Source organism: Conger conger, chromosome 13, assembly GCF_963514075.1.
Source record: "Conger conger chromosome 13, fConCon1.1, whole genome shotgun sequence".
NCBI classification, from domain to species: domain Eukaryota; kingdom Metazoa; phylum Chordata; class Actinopteri; order Anguilliformes; family Congridae; genus Conger; species Conger conger.
In genome coordinates this window covers 29,459,501-29,467,315 of record NC_083772.1, presented here as the reverse complement: position 1 = coordinate 29,467,315, position 7,815 = coordinate 29,459,501, and positions in this window count along the sequence as shown.

Sequence of the window (7,815 nt, the reverse complement as noted above, 5' to 3'; positions counted from 1 at the left end):
CACCACTGACATTTAAATTACCCCCTTTCCCCTATTCACTCCCACCCCAACCCATACACCCAAGCTTATCAATTGAGTGATCTACCAATATTACACCAATAGAAATTAACAATAAAACATTATAACTGTAAAGAAGACTGCAAGAAGTGAATATGTTTCAAGCATTCGTTTCTTTTAAATCATTTTATGCTACTCTCTAGTGGCTTTGTGACAGTATTATGTGAAAAGCGCTATACAAATAAAACTGATTTTATTTTATTTAGAATATGTCATAATTTTTGCTGATACCTAGTATCCCTGTGTGCTCTGGTCTCTGAATATTATAGTCATTACCCTGTTTGTCCATCCTCATCACCAAGGAAACAAGAAAATGTTCACCACACTGTCTGTCAGAAATATGTATCGTAAAGGAAAGAAAGACAAATACAAGCTGATGTTATTTATTGGGCCACTGCCAATATGTAGATCATAAGCATATATTTTAAGAAAGATCCATCAAAAATTAAATATTAAAACCGTTTAATCTCTATGATTTTTTACTTCTGATATGATTTCTTTTTGAAAGATCTATATCTATAAACTTTCAGCTGGAAACAAAAACAAAGATGATTTAAAATGTCCATAAACATAAACAGATGGATGTTACAGTCAGTCAAATGCAAAATAACTTGCTGGGTTTAGGCTAAACAAAGAAAGAAAAGCTCTCCCTGAGATACTGATGTGGCAACCCAAGGCTCAGAATGGTCACTACTAGGGTGGAAAGTTAAAAGAGGAATGTTCTCTTTGATAGTAAGGTCTACTCATGTCCTGAAGGCAGACAACATAGCTTGATGTGACACAGATAGAGACCAAGGCCTGTTCTAGCCATCATAAAGTAGCATAGTGAGTCATGGTGTTTGGTTTGGCAAGGTTCACCCTGGGTATCCTCTAAACCTGCCATGCCTCACAAAATGATTACTGATCGCTCACTCTATCTGATGGTTACTGAATCAAATCAGGCAAAAGTGCCTTGTGATACAGTGGTCGAGTCACATCTGGGATTTGACCCTATGACCCTCTGGTTTGTGGATTTCTATGGCCCTGGTCACTACTAAACAGAGCTATCTGGAATGTTTGAAATCCAGAGGGTCATCTGACCTCACAGCATCACAGCAGTGGATGGCCATAATTTTTCAGATGGTCCACCTCCACAAGAGAACCTGAGGTTCCTTCCATTTTCACATCGTTACCCATCCAAGTTGGTCCCTTTATTTTGAAAAGATACATTTGTTGTGCCTGCCGGTAAAAAAAAAAAAAATCTTCTGAGCCAGGGAGTGATGTCACATGGACAGCAGGCTTCAACACATTCCTTGCTGAAGATTGGCTTGTTTTACAATGTTTTAGATCAACCAGCAGTAGCGATTTTGAAGCACAGGCAGCTGTAATTGGATATGACTGCTCTTTGTGAAGCCTCCCTATGAAGCCCTCCAACAGCCCCAAGAAGGGGGACTGATGCCAGTGTACAAAGGGTGACACAGAGCCAAAAGATAAAGTCAGCACTCCCAAGAGGATGGTGCTATTAAAAATAAATATTTCACAAGAGGATGAAGGAAATTAAATACTGGAAAGAAAGAAAGAGACAGAGAGTGAGACAGAGGGAGAGATGGGGATAGGTTTGCCGTTAGTGTAATGATCACATAGAGCAAAGCCAGGATTTAATTCCAAATAGAACCCATCTGGGGTGTTGTTGCCGGCCTTCCTTGAAATGTGATTTGTCTGTGCAGGGGGCCAATCTTGATTTACTCAGGTCAAAAGAAGAAAAATAAAAAATCCAGCTACTGCCACGTGAGGTATGATGGCAGCAAGGTGGCACGTGATTGGTCCCTGCTGTTTAATAGTGTGGGTTGTCCTGTCCGTATCCTTTCACATGCCCCCTCAATATGCCTTTGTATTAATATGCCATACAGTATTAAACTCATAGTTGGCCCACCAGTATCTTCATATACCCAATACAAATACCTTAATACGACCATTGCACATCTTCATATATACTTGCATAATTGCTGCAGCTGGAAATAATAGCAGCAATGTTGCTATTTCCACAATTTAAGCAAATTCATACTACTTTGTTCTATAGTACCTCAGGACCTTTTTTCCAGAAATATAATTCTTTCTGTAAGCCATGATATGTTTCCCTTATAGTTATTGATGATTAAAAAAATAAAACATTTTCAAGAGACACAAGAGGGATGCCTTGATCTCACTTTCTCTACACTTTTCAACACTATTCAGGAATTCAGAGATTGAAATAGCCACAATGTGAGCCACTTCAGTAAATAGAGTCCATACTATTTAGCTTTAATGACTTTTGTGAGAACATCTGTCATTAATGCATTCTGTCCTTAATAAAATGCTAAGTGTTCTCTGTAACAACTATTGTACAAAATAATAATAATAATAATAATAATAATAATAATAATAATAATAATAATAATCTTTTTTTTTCTTTTTTTTAGGCTAATAAATCACCAAATCCAAAAATATATTTGTTGAAATATGAGTTCGTGGAATGTGGCATATGGGTCACTACTTTTCAATAAGTGATTACAATTTCAGCAGCTTGTCATCTCTGTCAACGTATTGAACATATAGGCTACCCCACAAAAAATGCAAAGAACGCTGATTGGTTTTACAATATCACAAATTACAGGATGTAGAAAATTTTAAAACAGAAACTTTATTATAAAAATATAAAACAACAGTTCGAGTGAATAAACAAATACAAACATTAATACATCGCGCATTCGCATGCATTCAGCTTTACACGAACAGAACGCCAAGTAACAACAGACTGCCAGTGCTAACATTATTTTCTCTTGAGCCTCCGCTGTGCTTTATCCACATCACTAAGACAAGCGGTCAACTTCGAAAGAGCTAATATTTGATTGTGCGATTTGACGGAGAGCACCGAGCACAAGTTGGTGTCAGACACCAAGTAAATCCTACCTCCACAGGATCATCTGCGCCAGGGTGTTCGAATAAGCCACGGCATTTACTTGAGGCAAAATCCATTCCCGAGCTATTTAGGATTGACTGCCAGCGCACTCGTTACGAGACCACTGAGGCGGCTTGACTGTCACTGACAAGACCTGTACTAAACGCTGGCTTTCAAGATATCCTGCATAGGATACTGGAGCAATATAAGTACTTCCTCGTCTATATAATTATTTGTGTGCTGTTTGTTTTAGTTTTGCGTGCTGTTTGTCGTTTATTTAGGCATACAGAAAGCCTATATTGAAATAGCGGCACTTCAATAGTGAGGGATTGATGATGGTGTCGTACCGTTAACAGGTAGGAAAAGACTCGCTTCGTTTCTAGTGGGCTACAGAGGGAAAAGCTGCTATTTATTTATTTATAATCCAGCGGGAACCGAAGCAGAGTGCCTCTTTTCGCTATCGATTTTCCAGGTTGTTCGGCGTTTACTCAAGAAGGTTGTTCTTTTATGGATTTGATGACTGTTTGATTGGTCGGTGATGCCCATTTACATCATCGACCGAAAATTTCCAGAGACACCTGGTAAGTCAGTCCCGCCTGGAAAACATTGATTTTTTAGTACTGTAATGTTTATATCTAGCTAGCGATCTTGTTTAGACTGTGCACCGGTTGCGCGCATTGCATTATTTATAATGCATTTATTTGCGACAACGCTGAAAAACTATGAATGCAAGAATGTTGCCCGATCACGTCCTGCAGTAGCATATTCAACTAATGCACGCTTTCCCCCTTGTTAGCAGTTTAGAGAATTTAACCATATTCTAATGGCAATAGCCCAGGAATTATAGTAGGCTATGCAACAGTCATTATCGCCGAATGGATAACGGATATGCCCGGATCTGCAGTTATTTTCAACCTTCATTGATCTGAATTATTTACATGAGGCTTTTATAATCTATATCTACTAACATTGGCTATGTATTTCATTTTTGACGACATTATAACATTATAATAAGTTATTAAAAATTGCTTCTGTCACGGTATAACAGCACAGAAAATACGAATCAAATATGTGTATACAGGGAAATATGAATGGCTATGAACTGTTTTTCTGCTCTATTCCATTCTCTTTTAAATATTTTATAAACGCATTGTCCCATAATTGGAGATATAGCATATACTGTGTTGTAGCCTACATTTTATATGTAGCTTACTGTATACTGTATCAGGTAGAAATGATCAATGCATTGCAATGTTTTTGAGGAGCTAAACATGCATGTTTTGTAACTTTACACGCGGATCATATCAGTTTGAAATTGTTTTCAGAATTATGGGGGATTTTGTGTTAGCCTATTTCAGGCCCATCAGAACGGTCGCACAGTCGATCGAATGGCTAAGAGTTGTGCCGAGAGTTTGAAAGCGTTTGAAAACATCAGCACGTGTAAGAAGATATTGTCTAATTTATTATTGTAGGCACTGCAACACAAGACGCGGAAGTCGTTCAATACAAGTTTCATATTTAAAAAGCAAACTTAGAAGAACACAGCCATGGTGTAGGCAACGGATATGCAAAACCATTTTCATCATTTTATAACACTAGCTGATACGGAAACATACAGTAAATGGAAGTGAGGCAGTTACTGCACTCTGTTGGCCTTTGAGTAGACTTGCGTGCCCTGCTATGTGAAACTGTAGCCACAGTCGGCACCAGAGCTGCTGTGAGAATAGTAGGAGAGACCGGGGATGGTTGTAACATTGGGTTAGTTGTAACATTCGGTAATTTGATCACTATTCCCCTATATTCCCCTTTGAGCTCATGGGAGCAATTTCATGACTGTGGGAAATATTGGGTGTTTTCAGCAAAAAAAGATTTTGAGGTATAGACGTAATAATGCCCAGTTTGTTCAGCAAAATGGATTTTAAGTCCTCAAATGTTGATGTTAGAGATAGACAATTTTATATTTTGTGATTTAACAATACAAATCTTTATTGATCATTTATTTTATTGAAAATAATGTATTTTTGGCCTATTGAGACATTTTCTGTTCAAGTTCTTGTGTAAATCTCATTGTGTGGGTCTGATTTAAGCAAGTTTTTTGTTCCCGTTAAATCCATCCCCAGCTTGTGTTACAACTCACCCCAGTAGTGGGGTTGGTTGTAAGAGTGGAATATTAACTCACATAACCTGTGATGTTGTAGTTGATGCCTAAATGACAAGTATCAACTAAAGGTTTTGTTCGTATAGCCAGTATGCATATCGATGCATGATTTAAAAGTATAGTTAGCATCATTGTTTTCCACTTGAAAGATAATTCTGCAGTCTGAAACGCATTTCCCCAGTGAAATCTTGAGGAGACGGCAGTCTATCAACACGATATTTGCATATTATCTTGCTAGCGATATTGCGTAGTCTCTCATGTCATGTGTAATGAGAAATATCCCGCATCAGCCAGTCAGCTAGCTAGCAAGGTGGAATGTCATCTGGCTACTAACCTTAACTGCACCCAATAACGTTGCTGAACATAACGGCCCATTTAGAACTTCAGATTAGCCTCATTTATCTTAGTTCTGTCACCTTCCTGTCAGCTTTGACCAGTCTGGCCCTTCTCCACTGACCTCTCATTAACAAGGCATTTTTGCCCACAGAACTGCTGAGATATTCAAACCACCCTGTCTGGCAACCACAATCATTCCATTGTCAAAGTCACTTCGATCACATTTCTTCCCTATTTTGACACTTAGTCTGAAAAATACCTGAACCTCTTGACCATGTCTGCATGCTTGTCTGCATTTAGTTTCTGCCACATGATTAGCTGCTTAAATATTTGCATTAACAAGCTGGTGTACAGGTCTACCTACTACCCTCAGTGAGTGTAGTATTTTGGTATTAATTTGCCTAATCAGTTCTTCCACCTCCATCAGCTACTGTTTCACCATATACAGTAAGAAGAATTTGGACGCGTAATCCAATATAGTCTGTAGTGTTTGAACACGTTGATAATAACTGCATGCCCAGCATATTTATGAGATATATGATACCAGCACTTCTATTGATAAAGCACAAACACACTGTGTCACAGGTCCCGTGGAGCACATACCTACATGCCCAAAACCATAATCAAAAGTCTTTCTTTACCTAACGTGCCTGCTGAAGCACAAGGCTATGAAGCATCTGAAACATATCATGAAATAAATACAAGAATGTGCTTACGAATTACAAAATACCCACACACACCACCGGGGAAGCCCCCTGGCAGAGAATCTCATCCACATCTTCAGGGTTGACAGAGATGCAGGCTGAAGCCACTTCTGTGAGAATTGTCTCTCTCTCTCTCTTTGTCTCTCTCTCTCTCTCTCTGCTTCAAACGGGAATTTAAGACTTTGTCCTCAGGTCGGGTCTTTCATCTTAGTGAGTGCTCAACAGGTCTGCCATGAATGCAGTCTGCTCTGCTGCCAAGGATCAAGGATTAATTGCTCCTCAAGATAAACTTAACAGTGCACTGGGAACTTTGCTGATCTCCTTTGTCTATTGGCTGACATACACAGCTCAGACGAGGCAGGGAACATATCTAAAATATCTCACATATACAGTACTCCACTTTATATTCTTTGCATTTTTATATAGTTTTAAATATCTTTTTTCCCAGTGATGTCAAAGTCATCTATATAAAGAGACTAATTTTAACGCTTTTTTATTTTTTTAATATTGTTGGTTATTCAGGTGACTTGACACAGGCTACACTTGAAGGACAGACTATGGCAGAGAACAACACTGCCAAGAAGCTGCGATGGACATCTCTGGAGATTGGACTTATAACTATTGTGTCACTCCTCTTTATTGTACTGGTGGCTTTGATTGTCCTGTTTGCAACGCAGCGGCAAGGTAAGTGTATGCTTTTGTAATGAATAATAATTAGATGACGATGATAATATGATAGAAAATAAATTGATGAGAGCCAGGAGGGGGATGCAGTAATCTCAACAATGTTGGTGTACCTTCAGTCAAGATCCCAAAATCAGGTCCAGTGGCCCTTGGAAACAGATGATGATCATATACAGGCCATTGCATTGACTGCATTGTAATCATGACACTGGATAAATGTTTAACCCTTTCGCGCGTAAGTTCAAAAATATTCTCAGTGGCTGAGAACACCTTGAGTTTTTTTTCTGCGTGCAGCACCTGTTCTCAAATTATACTGTTACATCACATTAGCCTTTAGTTGACGGTAGAAGTTGACCTCGATATGAGTGATGACAGTTATTGTAAATATAGTATTATACTGTAGTCCTACTAATGTAATAAGAATACAGTTCTAACCTATTTGCCCATTAGTGGCCCCACGTCTGTGGATACTCATACACCTTCATTCCTCGCCATGTAACCACAGTAGCTGCGCTGCGGTTTATATTTTTTAAAAGCCTAGCTTTATAACGTAACAGGCCATTCAGCCCAGCAATGTACCTACTGCCTAGTTTGCCTAAAAGCCAAATAGCATCTAACTTCGTATCAAGCCTGGTCTTGAAAACCCCCAGTGTTTCTGCTTCCACTACATCTACTGGCAAGCTGTTCCACACCTTGACCACTCGCTGTGTGGAAAAAATACTTCCTAATATCTGTACAGAATTTCTCCTTTGCCAATTTCCATTTGTGCCTTTTTGTTCTGCTAACCGAACTCACCCTGAAGAATCCCCTTCATTCATTTTGTTAATCCCTTAAATGAATTTAAAAGCCTGAATCAAATCCCCCATAAGGCTCCTTTTACTAAACTTAAAGAGATTAAGCATCCTAAATCTATCCTCGTAACTCTTTATATTTTATACACGGAATCAATCTGGTTGCCC